The sequence below is a fragment of the Orcinus orca genome, chromosome 2 (genome assembly GCF_937001465.1).
Source record: "Orcinus orca chromosome 2, mOrcOrc1.1, whole genome shotgun sequence".
NCBI lineage: Eukaryota > Metazoa > Chordata > Mammalia > Artiodactyla > Delphinidae > Orcinus > Orcinus orca.
Window position 1 is genome coordinate 79,123,963 of NC_064560.1, and position 23,071 is coordinate 79,147,033.

General features: G+C 54.7%; 1 long non-coding RNA gene and 9 other non-coding genes across 59 annotated transcripts in view; all 10 read right to left on the reverse strand.

Moving 5' to 3' along the window:
- The window catches only part of LOC117202015 (uncharacterized), an 89,566-nt gene that overhangs the window by 34,680 nt on the left and 31,815 nt on the right, over window positions 1-23,071 (reverse strand). For 21 of the 50 annotated variants that reach the window (XR_007475994.1, XR_007475995.1, XR_007475977.1 and 18 more), the window contains 2 exons: window positions 3,469-3,636; window positions 593-755 (listed from right to left, as the gene is read on the reverse strand). This is a non-coding gene — a long non-coding RNA (uncharacterized LOC117202015). Of the gene's footprint in view, window positions 1-592; window positions 760-3,468; window positions 3,637-3,997; window positions 4,128-5,442; window positions 5,930-8,521; window positions 9,344-11,124; window positions 11,499-13,681; window positions 14,704-16,184; window positions 16,559-18,741; window positions 19,764-21,244; window positions 21,619-23,071 lie in introns of those variants that run through there. The other 29 variants (XR_007476006.1, XR_007476008.1, XR_007476010.1 and 26 more) reach the window with 16 other exon arrangements.
- LOC117202044 (small nucleolar RNA SNORD116) lies at window positions 261-352 on the reverse strand. The gene has a single exon (XR_004484221.1). It is a non-coding gene; the product is annotated as a small nucleolar RNA SNORD116 (small nucleolar RNA).
- LOC117202066 (small nucleolar RNA SNORD116) lies at window positions 3,138-3,229 on the reverse strand. The gene has a single exon (XR_004484243.1). It is a non-coding gene; the product is annotated as a small nucleolar RNA SNORD116 (small nucleolar RNA).
- Window positions 5,674-5,765, reverse strand: LOC117202048 (small nucleolar RNA SNORD116). Its single transcript, XR_004484225.1, has one exon. It is a non-coding gene; the product is annotated as a small nucleolar RNA SNORD116 (small nucleolar RNA).
- Window positions 8,188-8,279, reverse strand: LOC125963725 (small nucleolar RNA SNORD116). The gene has a single exon (XR_007476116.1). It is a non-coding gene; the product is annotated as a small nucleolar RNA SNORD116 (small nucleolar RNA).
- Window positions 10,791-10,882, reverse strand: LOC117202051 (small nucleolar RNA SNORD116). The gene has a single exon (XR_004484228.2). It is a non-coding gene; the product is annotated as a small nucleolar RNA SNORD116 (small nucleolar RNA).
- LOC125963715 (small nucleolar RNA SNORD116) lies at window positions 13,350-13,441 on the reverse strand. The gene has a single exon (XR_007476105.1). It is a non-coding gene; the product is annotated as a small nucleolar RNA SNORD116 (small nucleolar RNA).
- Window positions 15,851-15,942, reverse strand: LOC125963726 (small nucleolar RNA SNORD116). Its single transcript, XR_007476118.1, has one exon. It is a non-coding gene; the product is annotated as a small nucleolar RNA SNORD116 (small nucleolar RNA).
- LOC125963717 (small nucleolar RNA SNORD116) lies at window positions 18,410-18,501 on the reverse strand. The gene has a single exon (XR_007476106.1). It is a non-coding gene; the product is annotated as a small nucleolar RNA SNORD116 (small nucleolar RNA).
- Window positions 20,911-21,002, reverse strand: LOC125963727 (small nucleolar RNA SNORD116). The gene has a single exon (XR_007476119.1). It is a non-coding gene; the product is annotated as a small nucleolar RNA SNORD116 (small nucleolar RNA).

Genomic DNA, 23,071 nt, shown 5'->3' on the forward strand with positions numbered 1-23,071 from the left:
CACCAATGGCTCACACTTCCTCTCCCTCCCGCATGCTGAACCACGGTAGGGGACAGCAGTCATGGCTAGACAAAGGCGCCCAGAGACGGCATGCTATCCCTAGCCTTCCCACTTGGATGGGCATCCCAGGCTCCTTTCCCAATTGCTCTTCTCCCCACAAGAAGACCACCACCCTCAAATTGAACAACGAGGCTATGGACACCCATGTCAGCAAATGCAATGTGAACCTCTCCCTACTTTCCTTTTGGGAGCCACGTGCTGGACCTCAGTTCCAATGAGGAGACGGTAGGGATTTCTCACTCATTTTGTTCAGATTTCCAAGGAATGCATCTGTGGGAGTGATCAGCGATCCAGGCACATGCTCAAACGCTGAACATGCAAAGTTGTAGCCTCCACCATGGGACGGCCAGCGAGCTCAATCATGTCAGCATTCGGGAGTGGCCAGAGCAAAGCCATGGGGCAGGTAGTGCAACCAAGTCTCAGGGCATCGAAGCTGGTGTTCCCCAGGAAAAGACCAGAGGTGAGGGTGTAGTCCCAGTGCACAAGTTCCCCTGGCCAAACATCTAGGTTTCAGCAAAGAAGTGCTGCTTACCGCCACAAGGGTTAAACCAGGATCCTTACGGACTGCACGCCAACACCCCTCCAAGACTCCTACACCACACCTTGCCTTTCTGCATCGTCCTCACTTCGCCGGGTATCACGGATTATATGGAGGGCTCCAGGCTGCTGCTGGCATTCGTTCCCTGGCATTCCACCTGGCTCGGGGTGAGAGAACACACGTATGCTTGAGGATGGTGCACAGGCACACCAAGGGAAAGGGCGATACCACCTAGGGATGTGCATTCTATCTCGCCTAAACATTTCATTTGCTGCCCATCTTGTCTGTGTATCAGCAGCCAAATGTGAATGCATCGGGATGTGGACGCCTGCAGAGCATGCAGACATCAGGACAAAGAGCGCCACTGTCCAACAACCCCCTGCTCTCGGGCCCTGCAATTCCTCTCCTGAGCTCTCCTCTCTCCGACACAGGAAAAGGATGTCATCCTGAACACCAGAGACACCCTCAGGGGAACTGGGCTCCCTCAGCCTAAGAGCCACTGCCCTCTAGGGAAACACACCTGCTCTAGGAACATACACTTCCGCACAACTGACTCGCCATCAAGTGGAAACAGGGTCCCTGTGATCTTCCACAAGGGAATGGCCATGACCGAAAGTGATGACCTCCATCAAAAGGGGTTCCTCAGGCCTCAGGACAAAGGGCACTGAGGCACCGCTGGACTGAACAAGGGTGAACAGCAGCAGGCATGCTTCCTGGTCTCCAGCCAAGCCAGAGGACCTTCACTTGGACCACACAGAGAGCAAATGGCATCAGAGCCAATTTGATGCCCAAAGGTGCAGCAAAAGACCTTTGCAGCACCTGGGTAACTTGCCATGGCGCCTTGTACTTTCACAATTTGGGCCCGTCAGTGCCATGTCCTCAGAGATACCATGAGACCAGGTCCTCCAGAACCAACGTGTCACCAAGAGTCGTACAACAAGAGAACTCAGCCAACATCCTGGACCCTTGAACAGCCATGACTTCTCTGACCTGAGGCCAGGCATGCCGGAGACCACAGGTTCACTGCACCAGTGGGTGGCAGGATAAAATGATCCCTGCACTCCACATCCTCTCCTGCCCTTAAACCTGTAGCCTTTCCTTGGCAGCCGACTCCCTTGTTTCTGCATGGTTGTGCTCAATGACCTCCGGGAAGAGCTCCAATCCTCAGGGAACGCTATGTGGGCCGGGTATAGAAACGATGCTGGGCTGTCCTGAGGAACACCTTCATATCTTCAACACAGGGGGAATGTGGCCAGACAGGGACAAAACACACCACGGCCTCCAAATTGGCCCCCATGAGAAGACACAATACTGTGCCGGGAAGGCAACCATTCGCTGGCACAGTGACCTGCCATGAAGCAAATCAACAAAGGAAAGGAAAAGGGTGGGGTGGTCCACGAACATGCACCCTTAATCCTTTTCTACACATGCCTCCAAATGTGCTGGAAGGCATCCCAAAGGAGTTCCAGGAACCCTATGGCCACCATCAATCTATCTACCACCAGTAAAACTTGCAGGCTTAGCCAGCCTTCGCACGTGTGTTTCCTGCTCACCTTGCCTTTCTCTCTCTGCCAGCATCGAAATATCTCACCGCAAGGTTCCAGAGCCACCCCTCACCAGAGAAGCTTGATTTTCCTGGTAATTACCTAAGGCATTTTCCAGCCCCTCCACACGTAACACACAAGAGGGACACAACTTGAGGAGGAGCTATCAGCTTGGCCCAAGTCCGGGACAGTGGCCCATTTTTTTAAAAAATTATTTATTTATTTATTTTGGCTGCATTGGGTCTTTGTTCTGTGTGAGAGCTTTCTATAGTTGTGGCAAGTGGGGGCTACTCTTCACTGTGGTAAGCAGACTTGTCATTACAGCGGCTTCTCTTGTTGTGGAGCATGGGCTCTAGGCGCATGGCTTCAGTAGTTGTAGCATGTGGTCTCAGTAGTTGTGGCTCGCGGGCTCTAGAGCGTAGGCTCAGTAGTTGTGATGCATGACTTAGTTGCTCTGAAGCATGTGGGATCTTCCCGGACAAGGGATCGAACCGGTATACCCTGCATTGGCCAGCAGATTCTTAACCCCTGCACCACCAGGGAAGCCCAACAGGGGCCCGTTTACTATCCCCGATCAGCAGGAGAAACCGAAACTGCATCCCATCTACCAAGGAGCCTGGCGTAGGCCAGGACTCCTGCTCTGACCCTGAGCGCAGAGACTTCTGCTTCCTTGAGGGCACAAGGCAACGACCAGGGGGCGGGAGAGGCCTGTAGAACTCAATGGCAGGCCATAGTACCGCCAATGGCTCATGCTTCCTCTCCCACCAGAAGGCTGAACTGTGGCAGGGAACAGCAGTCCTGGCTAGACTCAGGTGCTCAGAGATGGCATGCTGTCCCTAGCCTTCCCACGTGGAAGGGAATCCCAGGCTCCTTCCCAATGGCTCTTTCCCCACAAGAAGCCTGCCACCCTCAAACTGAACAAAGTTGCTGCAGCTGCCCACGGTAGCAAATGTAACATGAACCTCTCCTTATTTTTCCTTTGGGAGCCATGTGCTGGACGTCAGTTTCAATGAGGAGACTGTAGGGATTGCCCACTCATTTTGTTCAGATTTCCAAGGAATGAATTTACGGGAGTGATCATCGATCGAAGCACCTGCTCAAAGCCTGGACATGCAAAGTCGCAGCCTCCACCACCGGCGGCCAGCGAGCTCAATCATGTCCACAGTCAGGAGTAGACAGAGCCGAGCCACGGAGCAGGAAGTGCAGCCACATCGCAGGACATTGGAGCTCGGTGCCATGGGAAAAGCCCAGAAGGTGAGAGTGTAGTCCCAGTGCACAAGTCCCCATGGCGAAACATCTAGGTTTCGGCAAAGAAGTTCCACTTACTGCCACAAGGTTTCCACCAGGAAGCTCAAGGACTTCACGCCAACACCCCTCCGACACTCCTTCACCTTGCCTTGCCTCGCCTTGCCACACTGTCCTCACTTCACTGGGTATCATGGACTATCCAGAAGGCCCCACGCTGCTGCCGCCATTCATTAACTGACACTCCACCTGGCTCGGAGTGAGAGAACACACGCACGGTTGAGGATGGTGCATGGGTGCACAGAGGGACAGAGCGTACCACCCAGTGATGTGTGCTCTATCTTGCCTCAACATTTCATTTGCTGCCCAGCTTTTCTGTGTGCCCACAGCCAAACATGAATGCATCATGAGGCAGACGGCTTCAGAGCACGTGGCCATCAGCAAAAAGAGCACCGCTGTCCATCAACCCCCTGGTACAGGCCCTGCAATTCCCCTCCTGAGCGACCTCCCCGCAGACACAGCATAAGGATGTCATCCTGAACTGCTGAGACACCCTCAGGGGAACTGGGGCCCCACCAACTTACAGTCACTGCCAACCAGGGGAACACACCTGCTCTTGGCACATACGCTTCCTCACATTGCACTCCCCTTCAAGGGGAAACGTGGTCGCTGCAATCTTCCACAAGGGAAGGGCCCTTGGCCGAATTCGATGACCTCCATTAAAAGTGGCTCGAAGGGACCTGTGACAAAGGGCACCTGAGGAACCCCTGGACTGACCAAGGGAGACTCACCAGCAGGCATGCTTCCTGGTCTCCAGCCAAGCCAGAGGCCCTTCCCTTGTACCACACGCAAAGCTAATGGCACCGGAGCAATTCCAATGCCCAAAGTTGAGGGTCAAACCCTTGCAGCAACTGGGTAACTGACCGCAGCACCATGCACTTTCGGACTCTAGGCCCATCAGTGACCTTGGAATAAGCGTGAGACCCTGGACCTCCAGAACCAATGTGTCACCCACAGTTGCACAACGAGAGAACCCAGCCATGAGCCAGGACCCTTGAAACGACATGACTTCTCTGGCCTGAGGCCAGGCACGCTGGAGACCATAGGGTTGCCGCACCAGCGAGTGGCAGGACAAACTAACACCTGCACCACACATCCTCTCCTGCCCTTAAACCTGTAGCCTTTCCTTGGCCACCGACTCCCTTGTTTTGCGCATGGTTGCACCAAATGACCTCCAGGAAGAGCTCCAAACCTCAGAGAACGCTATGTGGACCGGGCATAGAAATGATGCTGGGCTCTCCTGAGGAACACCTTCATATCTTCAACACATGGGGGGGAACGTGGAAAGACACGGACAAAACACCCCACGGCCTCCAAATCGGCCCCCATGAGAAGACACAATACTGTGCCGCGAAGGCAACCATTCGCTGGACCAGTGACCTGCCATGAAGCAAATCAACAAAGGAGAGGAAAAGGGGGGGATTGTCCATGAACATGTACCCGTAATCCTTTCCTACACGTGTCTGCAAATATGCCTGAAGGCATCCCAAGGAGTTCTGGGAACCTAAAGGCCACCATCAATCTATCCACCTATGAGTAAACCTGTGGGTTTAGCCAACACTCTCACGTGTATTTCCCACTCGCCTTGCCTTTCTCTCTCCACCAGGATCCAAATGCCTCACAGCAAGGTGCCAGACCACCCCTCACCAAAGAAGCTTGATTTCCCAGGGAATTGCCTAAGGCATTTTCCAGCCCCTCTACACACAACACACAAGTGGGACACAACCCGAGGAGGAGCCAAGGGCTTGGCCAGACTCTGGGGAACAGTGGCCCATTTGATTTCTCCCCATCATCAGAAGAAACCTAAACTGCATCCTGTCTCCAAAGCAGAACATGACACAGAAACCAGGCCTAGGACAGGACTCCTGCTCTGACCCTGATTGCAGAGACTTGTGTTTCCTTGAGGGCATGAGGCAATGACCAGAGGGCAGGGGAGGCCTATAGAACTCAATGGCAGGCCAGAGATCCACCAATGGCTCACACTTCCACACCCACCTGCATGCTGAACCGCAGAAGGGGACAGGAGACCTGGCTAGACTCAGGGGTCCAGAGTCATCAAGCCATCCCCAGCATTCCCATGTGGATGGACATCCCTTGTTCATTTCCAAATGGCTCTTTCCTCATGAGGAGGCCACCACCCTCAATGTGAACAACGTGGTTGCAGATGCCCAAGGTTGCAAATGCAGTGTGAACCTCTCTGTAATTTTCTTTTGGGAGCCACGTGCTGGACCTCAGTTCCAATGAGGAGACAGTAGAGATTGCTCACTCATTTTGTTCAGATTTCCAGGGAATGCATTTATGGGAGTCATCATTGATCCAAGCACCTGCTCAAAGGCTGGATGTGCAAAGTTGCAGCCTCCACCATGGGAGGGCCAGTGAGCTCAATCATGTCAGCAGTCAGGAGTGGCTAGAGCCGAGCCATGGGGAAGGAAGTGCACCCAAGTGTCGGGGCATTGGAGCTTGGGTGCCCCTGGAAAAGCCAAGAAGGTGAGGGTGTAGTCTTGGTGCACAAGTACCTGTGGCCAAAAGTCTACGTTTCTGCAAAGAAGTTCTGCTTACTGCCACAAGGTTTCCATAAGGAACCTCAAGGACTTCACGCCAACAGCCCTCCAAGACTCCTTCACCTTGCATCACCTTGCTGCACTGTCCTCACTTCACTGGGTATCACGGACTATACGGAGGGTGCCATGCTGCTGCTGGCATTCATTCCCTGGCACTCCACCTGGCTTGAGGTAAAAGAACACATGCACTTTTGAGGATGGTGCACGGGTGCACAGAGGGAAAGGGCGATACCACCCAGTGATGTGCACTCTTTCTCACCTCAACATTAAATTTGCTGCCCATCTTGCCTGTGTGTCTGCAGCCAATCGTGAATGCATCGTGGTGCAGACACCTTCAGAATGTGCGGCCATTAGCACAATGAGTGCTGCCATCCATTAACCCCCAGTACGGCACTGCAATTCCCCTCGTGAGTGACCTCCACACTGACACAGCAAAAGGATGTCATCCTGAACGCCCCAGAAAACCTCAGGGGAAATGGGATCCCTCAGCCTAAGAGCCACTGCCCTCCAAGAGAACAAACCCACTCTTGGCATATAGGTTTTCACTTAATGGACTCGCCCTCAATGGGAAATGTCGGCCCTGAGATATTCCACAAGGGAACGGCCTTGAGCCTAATGTGATGACCTCCATTAAAAGCGGCTCATAGTGACCCATGACAAAGGGCACCTAAGGAACCCCTGGACTGACCAAGGGGGACTCAAGAGCAAGCATAGTTCCAGCCCTCCTGACAAGCCAGAGGAGCTTCCCTTGGACAACAGGCAAAGCTAATGGCATAGGAGCCATTCAGAGGCCCAAATTACCAGGGCAAACCCTTGTTGCTGTGGTGCCTTGCACTTTCACACTATGGACCCATCAGTGAAAACACCTTGGAGAAGATGTGAGACCCAGGTCCTCCAGAAGCAACAGGTCACACACAGGTGTGAAATGAGAGAACCAGCCAACAGCCTGGACACTTGAACCTGCATAACTGGTCTGGCGTGAGGCCAGCCACACTGGAGAAAAAAGGCTCGCAGCACAAGCGGGCGGCTGGACAAAATGACCCCGACACCACACACCATTTCCTGCCCATAAAACTGTAGACTTTCCTTGGCAGCCGACTCCCCTGTTTCCACATGGTTGCGCCCACTAACCTCCGGGAAGAGCTAAACACCTAAAGGAATGCTATGTGGTCTGCGTATAGGAATGATGCTGGGCTGACCTGAGAAACACCTTCACACCTTCAACACACGGGGAACGTGAATAGACAGGGACGAACACCCCACGACCTCCAAATCAGCCCCCATTAGAAGACACCATACTGTGCCACAAAGGCAACCATTCACTAGCATAGGGACCCGCCATGAAGTAAATCGACCAAGGAGGGGAAAAAGGTGGGACAGTCCACAGAAGTTCTCCCGTGTTCCCTCTCTACACGTGCCTCCAAATGCTCCTGAGGGGACATCAAAAGTGTTCCTGGAACCCTATGGTCTCTGTCAATCTGTCCACCCACAAGTAGACATGTGGGCTTAGCCAGCCATTTCATGTGTCTTTATCAGTAGCCTTGCCCTTCCCTCTCCACCGGGATCCCAACGTGTCATGGAAAGATGCCAGAGCCACCCCTCACCCAAGAAGCTTGCTGTGACTTATCTTGACTAAGGCATTTTCTAGCCTGTTCACACAGCACACACAAGCCGGAAACAACCCGAGGAGGAGCCATCAGCTTGGCCAACCGCCCGGGGACAATGGCCCATTGGATTTCTCCCCTCATCAGGAGAAACCTAAACTGCATCTGGTCTCCCAAGCAGAACATGACAAAGAGCCAGCCCTAGGCCAGGAATCCTGCTCTGACCCTGAGCATAGACTTCTCTTTCCGTGAGGGCACAAGGCAACGAGTAGCCAGTGGCGGCGGCCTGTAGAACTCAAGGGCAGGCGACCGGACCACCAAGGGCTCACGCTTCCTTTCCTAGCCGCATGCTCGTCCGTGGCAGGGGACAGAAGTCCAGGCTCGACCAAGGAACCCACAGACGGCATGCTGTCCCTAGCCTTCCCACCTGGATTGGCATCCCAGGCTCCTTTCCCAATGGCTCTTCTCCCCATCAGACGGCCACAAGCCTCAACTTAAACAGCGTGGCTGTGGACACCCACGGGAGCAAATGCAACGCGAACCTCTCCCTACTTTCCTTTTGGGAGCCACGTGTTGGACCTCAGTTCCAAGGAGGAGACGGCAGGGATTTCTCACTCATTTTGTTCAGATTTCCAAGGAATGCATTTGTGGAAGTCATCGTCGAGCCAAGCACATGCTCAAACGCTGGACATGCAAACTTGCAGATTCCACCACGGTACGGACAGCGAGCTGAATCACGTCAGCATACGGAAGTGAACAAAGCAAAGCCATTGGGGAAGGAAATGCAGCCAGTTCTCAGGGCATCGAAGCTCGGGTTCCCATGGAAAAGGCCAGAAGGTGAGGGTGTAGCCCCGTTGCACATGTTCCCTTGGTCAAACCTCTAGGTTTTAGGAAAGAGGTGCTACTTACCGCAACAAGGGTTAAACCAGGATCCTCATGGAATGCGGGCCAACACCCCTGTGAGACTCCTCCTCCTCACTTCACCGGGTGTCAGGGATTATACAGATGGTCCCAGGTTGATCTGCTGCTGGAATTCCTTTCCTGGCATTCCACCTGGCTCGGGGTGAGAGAACACATGCGTTCTTTAGGAGGGTGCACGGGTGCACCGAGCGAAAGGGCGATATCCCTCAGTGATGCGTGCTCTGTCTCCCCTCGACATTTAATTTGCTGCAGATCTTGCCTGTGGGTCCGCAGGGAAACGTGAAAGCAACATAGAGCTGACGCCTTCAGAGGGTGCGGCCATCAGGACATAGAGCACCGCTGTCCAAAATCCCCCTGGTCTCGGGCACTGCAATTCCACTCCTGAGTGCTCTCCCATCCACCACAGCAGAAGGATGTCTTCCTAAACCCCTGAGACACCCTCTGGGCAACTGTGGCCCCTCAGACTAAGAGCCGGTGCCATCTAGGGGAACACGCCCGCCCTTGGCACATATTCTTCCACACAAGTGCCACGCTCTTACGGGGAAGAGATCTTCCACAAGGGAAGGGGCCTTGGCCGAATATGACGGCCTTCATCAAAAGCAGCTCGAAGGGAACCGTGACAAAGGGCACGTGAGGAACACCTGGACTGATCAAGCGAGACTCACCAGTAGGCACACTTCCTGAGCTGCTGCCAAGACAGATGACCTACCCTTGGTTCACACACAGAGGTAATGACATGGGAAACATTCTGAAGCCCAACGTGGTGGGGAAACCCTTGCAACCAAATGGCATGGGAGCCATTCCAATGCCCACTGTGGCGGAGAACACCATTGCACCAATGGGGTCAACTGCAGTGGTACGTGGCACATTCACACTCCGGGCCCGTCAGTGACGTGACCTCGGAGAAACAGTGAGGCCCAGGTCTTCTAGAAGCAATGTGTGACCCACAGCCATGCAATTAAGAGAACCCAGCCAACAGCCGAGACACTTGAACCGCTATGACTCGTCTGGTCTGTGGCCAGGCACACCGGATACCACAGTCTGGATGCACCAGCGCGTGGCAGTAAAAATGACCCCCGCACCACACACCCTCACCCGCCTTTAAATCTATAGCCTTTCCTTGGCAGCCGACTCCCTTTTGTCCGCATGGTTGTGCCCAGTGACCTCCGGGAAGAGCTGCAAACCTCAGGGAACGCTATGTGGGCCAGGTTTAGTAAAGATGTTGGGCTGGACTCAGGAACACCCTCACACCTTCAACACAGGGGGAACGTGGACAGACAGGGACAAAACACCCCACGACCTCCAAATCAGCCGCCATGAGAAGACACCATACTGTGCCACAAAGGCAACCATTCACTAGCATAGGGACCCGCCATGAAGTAAATCGACCAAGGAGGGGAAAAAGGTGGGACAGTCCACAGAAGTTCTCCCGTGTTCCCTCTCTACACGTGCCTCCAAATGCTCCTGAGGGGACATCAAAAGTGTTCCTGGAACCCTATGGTCTCTGTCAATCTGTCCACCCACAAGTAGACATGTGGGCTTAGCCAGCCATTTCATGTGTCTTTATCAGTAGCCTTGCCCTTCCCTCTCCACCGGGATCCCAACGTGTCATGGAAAGATGCCAGAGCCACCCCTCACCCAAGAAGCTTGCTGTGACTTATCTTGACTAAGGCATTTTCTAGCCTGTTCACACAGCACACACAAGCCGGAAACAACCCGAGGAGGAGCCATCAGCTTGGCCAACCGCCCGGGGACAATGGCCCATTGGATTTCTCCCCTCATCATGAGAAACCTAAACTGCATCTGGTCTCCCAAGCAGAACATGACAAAGAGCCAGCCCTAGGCCAGGAATCCGGCTCTGACCCTGAGCCTACAGACTTCCGTTTCTTTGTGTGTACGACAAGGGTAGGTCGTACCTACCCTTGTACCCGTGAGGGCACAAGGCAACGAGTAGCCGGTGGCGGAGGCCTGTAGAACTCAAGGGCAGGCGACCGGACCACCAAGGGCTCACGCTTCCTCTCCTACCCGAATGCTGAACCGTGGCAGGGGACAGCAGTCCCGGCTAGACCAAGGAACCCACAGACGGCACGCTCTCCCTAGCCTTCCCACCTGGATTGGCATCCCAGGGTCCTTTCCCAATGCCTCTTCTCCCCATCAGACGGCCACAAGCCTCAACTTAAACAGCGTGGCTGTGGACACCCACGGGAGCAAATGCAACGCGAACCTCTCCCTACTTTCCTTTTGGGAGCCACGTGTTGGACCTCAGTTCCAAGGAGGAGACGGCAGGGATTTCTCACTCATTTTGTTCAGATTTCCAAGGAATGCATTTGTGGAAGTCATCGTCGAGCCAAGCACATGCTCAAACGCTGGACATGCAAACTTGCAGATTCCACCACGGTACGGACAGCGAGCTGAATCACGTCAGCATACGGAAGTGAACAAAGCAAAGCCATTGGGGAAGGAAATGCAGCCAGTTCTCAGGGCATCGAAGCTCGGGTTCCCATGGAAAAGGCCAGAAGGTGAGGGTGTAGCCCCGTTGCACATGTTCCCTTGGTCAAACCTCTAGGTTTTAGGAAAGAGGTGCTACTTACCGCAACAAGGGTTAAACCAGGATCCTCATGGAATGCGGGCCAACACCCCTGTGAGACTCCTCCTCCTCACTTCACCGGGTGTCAGGGATTATACAGATGGTCCCAGGTTGATCTGCTGCTGGAATTCCTTTCCTGGCATTCCACCTGGCTCGGGGTGAGAGAACACATGCGTTCTTTAGGAGGGTGCACGGGTGCACCGAGCGAAAGGGCGATATCCCTCAGTGATGCGTGCTCTGTCTCCCCTCGACATTTAATTTGCTGCAGATCTTGCCTGTGGGTCCGCAGGGAAACGTGAAAGCAACATAGAGCTGACGCCTTCAGAGGGTGCGGCCATCAGGACATAGAGCACCGCTGTCCAAAATCCCCCTGGTCTCGGGCACTGCAATTCCACTCCTGAGTGCTCTCCCATCCGCCACAGCAGAAGGATGTCTTCCTAAACCCCTGAGACACCCTCTGGGCAACTGTGGCCCCTCAGACTAAGAGCCGGTGCCATCTAGGGGAACACGCCCGCCCTTGGCACATATTCTTCCACACAAGTGCCACGCTCTTACGGGGAAGAGATCTTCCACAAGGGAAGGGGCCTTGGCCGAATATGACGGCCTTCATCAAAAGCAGCTCGAAGGGAACCGTGACAAAGGGCACGTGAGGAACACCTGGACTGATCAAGCGAGACTCACCAGTAGGCACACTTCCTGAGCTGCTGCCAAGACAGATGACCTACCCTTGGTTCACACACAGAGGTAATGACATGGGAAACATTCTGAAGCCCAACGTGGTGGGGAAACCCTTGCAACCAAATGGCATGGGAGCCATTCCAATGCCCACTGTGGCGGAGAACACCATTGCACCAATGGGGTCAACTGCAGTGGTACCTGGCACATTCACACTCCGGGCCCGTCAGTGACGTGACCTCGGAGAAACAGTGAGGCCCAGGTCTTCTAGAAGCAATGTGTGACCCACAGCCATGCAATTAAGAGAACCCAGCCAACAGCCGAGACACTTGAACCGCTATGACTCGTCTGGCCTGTGGCCAGGCACACCGGATACCACAGTCTGGATGCACCAGCGCGTGGCAGTAAAAATGACCCCCGCACCACACACCCTCACCCGCCTTTAAATCTATAGCCTTTCCTTGGCAGCCGACTCCCTTTTTTCCGCATGGTTGTGCCCAGTGACCTCCGGGAAGAGCTGCAAACCTCAGGGAACGCTATGTGGGCCAGGTTTAGTAAAGATGTTGGGCTGGACTCAGGAACACCCTCACACCTTCAACACAGGGGGAACGTGGACAGACAGGGACAAAACACCCCACGACCTCCAAATCAGCCCCCATGAGAAGACACCATACTGTGCCACAAAGGCAACCATTCACTAGCATAGGGACCCGCCATGAAGTAAATCGACCAAGGAGGGGAAAAAGGCGGGACAGTCCACAGAAGTTCTCCCGTGTTCCCTCTCTACACGTGCCTCCAAATGCTCCTGAGGGGATATCAAAAGTGTTCCTGGAAGCCTATGGCCTCTGTCAATCTGTCCACCCACAAGTAAACATGTGGGCTTAGCCAGCCATTTCATGTGTCTTTATCGGTAGCCTTGCCCTTCCCTCTCCACCGGGATCCCAACGTGTCATGGAAAGATGCCAGAGCCACCCCTCACCAAAGAAGCTTGCTGTGACTTATCTTGACTAAGGCATTTTCTAGCCTGTTCACACAGCACACACAAGCCGGAAACAACCCGAGGAGGAGCCATCAGCTTGGCCAACCGCCCGGGGACAATGGCCCATTGGATTTCTCCCCTCATCATGAGAAACCTAAACTGCATCTGGTCTCCCAAGCAGAACATGACAAAGAGCCAGCCCTAGGCCAGGAATCCTGCTCTGACCCTGAGCATAGACTTCTCTTTCCGTGAGGGCACAAGGCAACGAGTAGCCGGTGGCGGCGGCCTGTAGAACTCAAATGCACTCGATAGGACCACCAATGGTTCACGCTTCCTTTCCTAGCCGCATGCTCGTCCGTGGCAGGGGACAGAAGTCCTGGCTCGACCAAGGAACCCAGAGATGGCACGCTGTCCCTAGCCTTCCCACCTGGATTGGCATCCCAGGCTCCTTTCCCAATGGCTCTTCTCCCCATGAGACGGCCACAACCCTCCACTTGAACAACGTGGCTGTACACGCACACGGCAGCAAACGCAACCTCAACCTCTCCCTACTTTCCTGTTGGGAGCCACGTGCTGGACCTCAGTTCCGATGAGGAGACGGTAGGGTTTTCTCACTCATTTTGTTCAGATTTCCAAGGAATGCATTTGTGGGGGTCATCATCGATCCAAGCACATGCTCAAACGCCGGACATGCAAAGTTGCAGATTCCACCAAGGGACGGCCAGTGAGCTGAATCATGTCAGCATACAGAAGCGGCCAGATCTGAGCCATGGGGCAGGAAATGCAGCCAGTTCTCAGGTCATCGAAGCTCATGTTCCCCAGGAAAAAGACAGAAGATGAGGCTGTAGCACCGGTTTTCAGTTCCCGTGGCCAAACCTCTAGGTTTTAGCAAAGAAGTGCCACTTACCGCAACAAGGTTTAAACCAGGATCCTCATGGAATGTGCGCCAACACCCCTGCGAGACTCCTCCTCCTCCCTTCACCAGGTATTATGGATTATACGGATGGCCCCAGGCTGCTCTGCTGCTGGGATTCCGTCCCTGGCAGTCCACCTGGCTCGGGCTGAGAGAACACACGCGTGCTTGAGGATGGTGCACGGGCGCACCGAGGGAAAGGGCGATACCATCTAGTGATGCGTGCTCTATATCCCCTCAACATTTCATTTGCTGCCCATCGTGCCTGGGTGTCCGCACGTAAATGTGAAAGCAATGTGGCGTAGACGCCTTCACAGCGTGCCGCCATCAGGACAAAGAGCCCCGCTGTCCAACAACACCCTGGTCTCGGGCCCTGCAATTCCTCTCCTGAGCACTCTCCCCTCCATCACAGCTAAAGGATGTCTTCCGGAAACCCTGAGACACGCTCAGGGCAACTGTGCCTCCTCAGACTAAGAGCCAGTGACCTTTGGGGAACACACCAACTCTAAGCACATATGGCTCCACACAGTGGACGCGCCCGGAAGATCAAGACATCTTCCACAAGGGAAGGGCACACGGCCGAATATGACGGCCTCCATCAAAAGCGGCTCATAGGGACCCACGACAAAGGGCACGAGAGGAACACCTGGACTAATCAAGGCAGACTCACCAGCAGGCATACTTCCTGGCCTGCTGTTAGGACAGACGACCTACCCTTGTCGTACACACAAAGGTAATGGCATGGGAACCATTACGATGCCCAACGTGGCGGGGCAAACTGTTGCAGCAATTGGGTCTCTTGCAGTGCTGCCTGCCACTTTCGCACTCTGGGTCCGTCAGTGACGTGACCTCGGTGAAACCGTGAGGCCCAGGTCCTCTAGAAGCAACGTGTTACCTACAGCCGCACAACAAGAGAACCCGGCCAACAGCCTAGACACCTGAACCGGTATGACTTCTCTGGACTGTGGCCAGGCACGCCGTACACCACAGTCTCAAAGCACCAGCGGGTGGCAGGAGAAAAGATCCCCGCACCACACATCCTCTCGGGCCCGGAAACCTGTAGCCTTTCCTTGGCAGCCGACTCCCTTTCCGCGTGGTTTTGCCCAAAGACCTCCGGGAAGGTCTGCAATCGTCAGGGACTGCTAGGTGGGCTGGGTGTACTACCGATGCAGGGCTGTACTGAGGAACACCTTCACATCTTCAACACAGGGAGAACGTGGACAGACAGGGACAAAACACCCCACGGCCTCCAAATCAGCCCCCATGAGAAGACACCATACTGTGCCACGAAGGCAACCATTCCCTGGCACAGGGACCCGCCATGAAGTAAATTGACCAAGGAGAGGAAACAAGCGAGACACGCCACAGATGTGCTCCCGTGTTCCCTCTCTACACTTGCCTCCAAATGCCCCTGAGGGAATACCAAAAGTGTTCCCGGAAGCCTATGACCACCATCGAGCTATCCACCCACCAGTAAGCCTGTGGGATTAGCCAGCCATCTCTCGTGTCTACTTCATTCGCCTTGCCCTCCTCTCTCCACCGGGATCCCAACGTGTCAGGGAAAGATGCCAGAGCCACCCCTCACCAAAGAAGCTTGCTGTGACTTATCTTCACTAAGGCATTTTCTAGCCCTTTCACACAGCACACACAAGCCAGACACAACCCGAGGAGGAGCCCTTAGCTTGGCCAACCTCCCGGTGACAATGGCCCATTGGATTTCTCCCCTTATCAGGAGAAACCTAAACTGCATCTGGTCTCCCAAGCAGAACATGGCAAAGAAGCCTGCCCTAGGCCAGGAATCCTGCTCTGACCCTGAGCCTACAGACTTCCGTTTCTTTGCGGGCACGAGGCAACGAGTAGCCGGTGGCGGAGGCCTGTAGAACTCAAGGGCAGGCGACCGGACCACCAAGGGCTCACGCTTCCTCTCCTACCCGAATGCTGAACCGTGGCAGGGGACAGCAGTCCCGGCTAGACCAAGGAACCCACAGACGGCACGCTCTCCCTAGCCTTCCCACCTGGATTGGCATCCCAGGGTCCTTTCCCAATGCCTCTTCTCCCCATCAGACGGCCACAAGCCTCAACTTAAACAGCGTGGCTGTGGACACCCACGGGAGCAAATGCAACGCGAACCTCTCCCTACTTTCCTTTTGGGAGCCACGTGTTGGACCTCAGTTCCAAGGAGGAGACGGCAGGGATTTCTCACTCATTTTGTTCAGATTTCCAAGGAATGCATTTGTGGAAGTCATCGTCGAGCCAAGCACATGCTCAAACGCTGGACATGCAAACTTGCAGATTCCACCACGGTACGGACAGCGAGCTGAATCACGTCAGCATACGGAAGTGAACAAAGCAAAGCCATTGGGGAAGGAAATGCAGCCAGTTCTCAGGGCATCGAAGCTCGGGTTCCCATGGAAAAGGCCAGAAGGTGAGGGTGTAGCCCCGTTGCACATGTTCCCTTGGTCAAACCTCTAGGTTTTAGGAAAGAGGTGCTACTTACCGCAACAAGGGTTAAACCAGGATCCTCATGGAATGCGGGCCAACACCCCTGTGAGACTCCTCCTCCTCACTTCACCGGGTGTCAGGGATTATACAGATGGTCCCAGGTTGATCTGCTGCTGGAATTCCTTTCCTGGCATTCCACCTGGCTCGGGGTGAGAGAACACATGCGTTCTTTAGGAGGGTGCACGGGTGCACCGAGCGAAAGGGCGATATCCCTCAGTGATGCGTGCTCTGTCTCCCCTCGACATTTAATTTGCTGCAGATCTTGCCTGTGGGTCCGCAGGGAAACGTGAAAGCAACATAGAGCTGACGCCTTCAGAGGGTGCGGCCATCAGGACATAGAGCACCGCTGTCCAAAATCCCCCTGGTCTCGGGCACTGCAATTCCACTCCTGAGTGCTCTCCCATCCGCCACAGCAGAAGGATGTCTTCCTAAACCCCTGAGACACCCTCTGGGCAACTGTGGCCCCTCAGACTAAGAGCCGGTGCCATCTAGGGGAACACGCCCGCCCTTGGCACATATTCTTCCACACAAGTGCCACGCTCTTACGGGGAAGAGATCTTCCACAAGGGAAGGGGCCTTGGCCGAATATGACGGCCTTCATCAAAAGCAGCTCGAAGGGAACCGTGACAAAGGGCACGTGAGGAACACCTGGACTGATCAAGCGAGACTCACCAGTAGGCACACTTCCTGAGCTGCTGCCAAGACAGATGACCTACCCTTGGTTCACACACAGAGGTAATGACATGGGAAACATTCTGAAGCCCAACGTGGTGGGGAAACCCTTGCAACCAAATGGCATGGGAGCCATTCCAATGCCCACTGTGGCGGAGAACACCATTGCACCAATGGGGTCAACTGCAGTGGTACCTGGCACATTCACACTCCGGGCCCGTCAGTGACGTGACCTCGGAGAAACAGTGAGGCCCAGGTCTTCTAGAAGCAATGTGTGACCCACAGCCATGCAATTAAGAGAACCCAGCCAACAGCCGAGACACTTGAACCGCTATGACTCGTCTGGCCTGTGGCCAGGCACACCGGATACCACAGTCTGGGTGCACCAGCGCGTGGCAGTAAAAATGACCCCCGCACCACACACCCTCACCCGCCTTTAAATCTATAGCCTTTCCTTGGCAGCCGACTCCCTTTTTTCCGCATGGTTGTGCCCAGTGACCTCCGGGAAGAGCTGCAAACCTCAGGGAACGCTATGTGGGCCAGGTTTAGTAAAGATGTTGGGCTGGACTCAGGAACACCCTCACACCTTCAACACAGGGGGAACGTGGACAGACAGGGACAAAACACCCCACGACCTCCAAATCAGCCCCCATGAGAAGACACCATACTGTGCCACAAAGGCAACCATTCACTAGCATAGGGACCCGCCATGAAGTAAATCGACCAAGGAGGGGAAAAAGGCGGGACAGTCCACAGAAGTTCTCCCGTGTTCCCTCTCTACACGTGCCTCCAAATGCTCCTGAGGGGATATCAAAAGTGTTCCTGGAAGCCTATGGCCTCTGTCAATCTGTCCACCCACAAGTAAACATGTGGGCTTAGCCAGCCATTTCATGTGTCTTTATCGGTAGCCTTGCCCTTCCCTCTCCACCGGGATCCCAACGTGTCATGGAAAGATGCCAGAGCCACCCCTCACCAAAGAAGCTTGCTGTGACTTATCTTGACTAAGGCATTTTCTAGCCTGTTCACACAGCACACACAAGCCGGAAACAACCCGAGGAGGAGCCATCAGCTTGGCCAACCGCCCGGGGACAATGGCCCATTGGATTTCTCCCCTCATCATGAGAAACCTAAACTGCATCTGGTCTCCCAAGCAGAACATGACAAAGAGCCAGCCCTAGGCCAGGAATCCTGCTCTGACCCTGAGCATAGACTTCTCTTTCCGTGAGGGCACAAGGCAACGAGTAGCCGGTGGCGGCGGCCTGTAGAACTCAAATGCACTCGATAGGACCACCAATGGTTCACGCTTCCTTTCCTAGCCGCATGCTCGTCCGTGGCAGGGGACAGAAGTCCTGGCTCGACCAAGGAACCCAGAGATGGCACGCTGTCCCTAGCCTTCCCACCTGGATTGGCATCCCAGGCTCCTTTCCCAATGGCTCTTCTCCCCATGAGACGGCCACAACCCTCCACTTGAACAACGTGGCTGTACACGCACACGGCAGCAAACGCAACCTCAACCTCTCCCTACTTTCCTGTTGGGAGCCACGTGCTGGACCTCAGTTCCGATGAGGAGACGGTAGGGTTTTCTCACTCATTTTGTTCAGATTTCCAAGGAATGCATTTGTGGGGGTCATCATCGATCCAAGCACATGCTCAAACGCCGGACATGCAAAGTTGCAGATTCCACCAAGGGACGGCCAGTGAGCTGAATCATGTCAGCATACAGAAGCGGCCAGATCTGAGCCATGGGGCAGGAAATGCAGCCAGTTCTCAGGTCATCGAAGCTCATGTTCCCCAGGAAAAAGACAGAAGATGAGGCTGTAGCACCGGTTTTCAGTTCCCGTGGCCAAACCTCTAGGTTTTAGCAAAGAAGTGCCACTTACCGCAACAAGGTTTAAACCAGGATCCTCATGGAATGTGCGCCAACACCCCTGCGAGACTCCTCCTCCTCCCTTCACCAGGTATTATGGATTATACGGATGGCCCCAGGCTGCTCTGCTGCTGGGATTCCGTCCCTGGCAGTCCACCTGGCTCGGGCTGAGAGAACACACGCGTGCTTGAGGATGGTGCACGGGCGCACCGAGGGAAAGGGCGATACCATCTAGTGATGCGTGCTCTATATCCCCTCAACATTTCATTTGCTGCCCATCGTGCCTGGGTGTCCGCACGTAAATGTGAAAGCAATGTGGCGTAGACGCCTTCACAGCGTGCCGCCATCAGGACAAAGAGCCCCGCTGTCCAACAACACCCTGGTCTCGGGCCCTGCAATTCCTCTCCTGAGCACTCTCCCCTCCATCACAGCTAAAGGATGTCTTCCGGAAACCCTGAGACACGCTCAGGGCAACTGTGCCTCCTCAGACTAAGAGCCAGTGACCTTTGGGGAACACACCAACTCTAAGCACATATGGCTCCACACAGTGGACGCGCCCGGAAGATCAAGACATCTTCCACAAGGGAAGGGCACACGGCCGAATATGACGGCCTCCATCAAAAGCGGCTCATAGGGACCCACGACAAAGGGCACGAGAGGAACACCTGGACTAATCAAGGCAGACTCACCAGCAGGCATACTTCCTGGCCTGCTGTTAGGACAGACGACCTACCCTTGTCGTACACACAAAGGTAATGGCATGGGAACCATTACGATGCCCAACGTGGCGGGGCAAACTGTTGCAGCAATTGGGTCTCTTGCAGTGCTGCCTGCCACTTTCGCACTCTGGGTCCGTCAGTGACGTGACCTCGGTGAAACCGTGAGGCCCAGGTCCTCTAGAAGCAACGTGTTACCTACAGCCGCACAACAAGAGAACCCGGCCAACAGCCTAGACACCTGAACCGGTATGACTTCTCTGGACTGTGGCCAGGCACGCCGTACACCACAGTCTCAAAGCACCAGCGGGTGGCAGGAGAAAAGATCCCCGCACCACACATCCTCTCGGGCCCGGAAACCTGTAGCCTTTCCTTGGCAGCCGACTCCCTTTCCGCGTGGTTTTGCCCAAAGACCTCCGGGAAGGTCTGCAATCGTCAGGGACTGCTAGGTGGGCTGGGTGTACTACCGATGCAGGGCTGTACTGAGGAACACCTTCACATCTTCAACACAGGGAGAACGTGGACAGACAGGGACAAAACACCCCACGGCCTCCAAATCAGCCCCCATGAGAAGACACCATACTGTGCCACGAAGGCAACCATTCCCTGGCACAGGGACCCGCCATGAAGTAAATTGACCAAGGAGAGGAAACAAGCGAGACACGCCACAGATGTGCTCCCGTGTTCCCTCTCTACACTTGCCTCCAAATGCCCCTGAGGGAATACCAAAAGTGTTCCCGGAAGCCTATGACCACCATCGAGCTATCCACCCACCAGTAAGCCTGTGGGATTAGCCAGCCATCTCTCGTGTCTACTTCATTCGCCTTGCCCTCCTCTCTCCACCGGGATCCCAACGTGTCAGGGAAAGATGCCAGAGCCACCCCTCACCAAAGAAGCTTGCTGTGACTTATCTTCACTAAGGCATTTTCTAGCCCTTTCACACAGCACACACAAGCCAGACACAACCCGAGGAGGAGCCCTTAGCTTGGCCAACCTCCCGGTGACAATGGCCCATTGGATTTCTCCCCTTATCAGGAGAAACCTAAACTGCATCTGGTCTCCCAAGCAGAACATGGCAAAGAAGCCTGCCCTAGGCCAGGAATCCTGCTCTGACCCTGAGCCTACAGACTTCCGTTTCTTTGCGGGCACGAGGCAACGAGTAGCCGGTGGCGGAGGCCTGTAGAACTCAAGGGCAGGCGACCGGACCACCAAGGGCTCACGCTTCCTCTCCTACCCGAATGCTGAACCGTGGCAGGGGACAGCAGTCCCGGCTAGACCAAGGAACCCACAGACGGCACGCTCTCCCTAGCCTTCCCACCTGGATTGGCATCCCAGGGTCCTTTCCCAATGCCTCTTCTCCCCATCAGACGGCCACAAGCCTCAACTTAAACAGCGTGGCTGTGGACACCCACGGGAGCAAATGCAACGCGAACCTCTCCCTACTTTCCTTTTGGGAGCCACGTGTTGGACCTCAGTTCCAAGGAGGAGACGGCAGGGATTTCTCACTCATTTTGTTCAGATTTCCAAGGAATGCATTTGTGGAAGTCATCGTCGAGCCAAGCACATGCTCAAACGCTGGACATGCAAACTTGCAGATTCCACCACGGTACGGACAGCGAGCTGAATCACGTCAGCATACGGAAGTGAACAAAGCAAAGCCATTGGGGAAGGAAATGCAGCCAGTTCTCAGGGCATCGAAGCTCGGGTTCCCATGGAAAAGGCCAGAAGGTGAGGGTGTAGCCCCGTTGCACATGTTCCCTTGGTCAAACCTCTAGGTTTTAGGAAAGAGGTGCTACTTACCGCAACAAGGGTTAAACCAGGATCCTCATGGAATGCGGGCCAACACCCCTGTGAGACTCCTCCTCCTCACTTCACCGGGTGTCAGGGATTATACAGATGGTCCCAGGTTGATCTGCTGCTGGAATTCCTTTCCTGGCATTCCACCTGGCTCGGGGTGAGAGAACACATGCGTTCTTTAGGAGGGTGCACGGGTGCACCGAGCGAAAGGGCGATATCCCTCAGTGATGCGTGCTCTGTCTCCCCTCGACATTTAATTTGCTGCAGATCTTGCCTGTGGGTCCGCAGGGAAACGTGAAAGCAACATAGAGCTGACGCCTTCAGAGGGTGCGGCCATCAGGACATAGAGCACCGCTGTCCAAAATCCCCCTGGTCTCGGGCACTGCAATTCCACTCCTGAGTGCTCTCCCATCCGCCACAGCAGAAGGATGTCTTCCTAAACCCCTGAGACACCCTCTGGGCAACTGTGGCCCCTCAGACTAAGAGCCGGTGCCATCTAGGGGAACACGCCCGCCCTTGGCACATATTCTTCCACACAAGTGCCACGCTCTTACGGGGAAGAGATCTTCCACAAGGGAAGGGGCCTTGGCCGAATATGACGGCCTTCATCAAAAGCAGCTCGAAGGGAACCGTGACAAAGGGCACGTGAGGAACACCTGGACTGATCAAGCGAGACTCACCAGTAGGCACACTTCCTGAGCTGCTGCCAAGACAGATGACCTACCCTTGGTTCACACACAGAGGTAATGACATGGGAAACATTCTGAAGCCCAACGTGGTGGGGAAACCCTTGCAACCAAATGGCATGGGAGCCATTCCAATGCCCACTGTGGCGGAGAACACCATTGCACCAATGGGGTCAACTGCAGTGGTACCTGGCACATTCACACTCCGGGCCCGTCAGTGACGTGACCTCGGAGAAACAGTGAGGCCCAGGTCTTCTAGAAGCAATGTGTGACCCACAGCCATGCAATTAAGAGAACCCAGCCAACAGCCGAGACACTTGAACCGCTATGACTCGTCTGGCCTGTGGCCAGGCACACCGGATACCACAGTCTGGATGCACCAGCGCGTGGCAGTAAAAATGACCCCCGCACCACACACCCTCACCCGCCTTTAAATCTATAGCCTTTCCTTGGCAGCCGACTCCCTTTTTTCCGCATGGTTGTGCCCAGTGACCTCCGGGAAGAGCTGCAAACCTCAGGGAACGCTATGTGGGCCAGGTTTAGTAAAGATGTTGGGCTGGACTCAGGAACACCCTCACACCTTCAACACAGGGGGAACGTGGACAGACAGGGACAAAACACCCCACGACCTCCAAATCAGCCCCCATGAGAAGACACCATACTGTGCCACAAAGGCAACCATTCACTAGCATAGGGACCCGCCATGAAGTAAATCGACCAAGGAGGGGAAAAAGGCGGGACAGTCCACAGAAGTTCTCCCGTGTTCCCTCTCTACACGTGCCTCCAAATGCTCCTGAGGGGATATCAAAAGTGTTCCTGGAAGCCTATGGCCTCTGTCAATCTGTCCACCCACAAGTAAACATGTGGGCTTAGCCAGCCATTTCATGTGTCTTTATCGGTAGCCTTGCCCTTCCCTCTCCACCGGGATCCCAACGTGTCATGGAAAGATGCCAGAGCCACCCCTCACCAAAGAAGCTTGCTGTGACTTATCTTGACTAAGGCATTTTCTAGCCTGTTCACACAGCACACACAAGCCGGAAACAACCCGAGGAGGAGCCATCAGCTTGGCCAACCGCCCGGGGACAATGGCCCATTGGATTTCTCCCCTCATCATGAGAAACCTAAACTGCATCTGGTCTCCCAA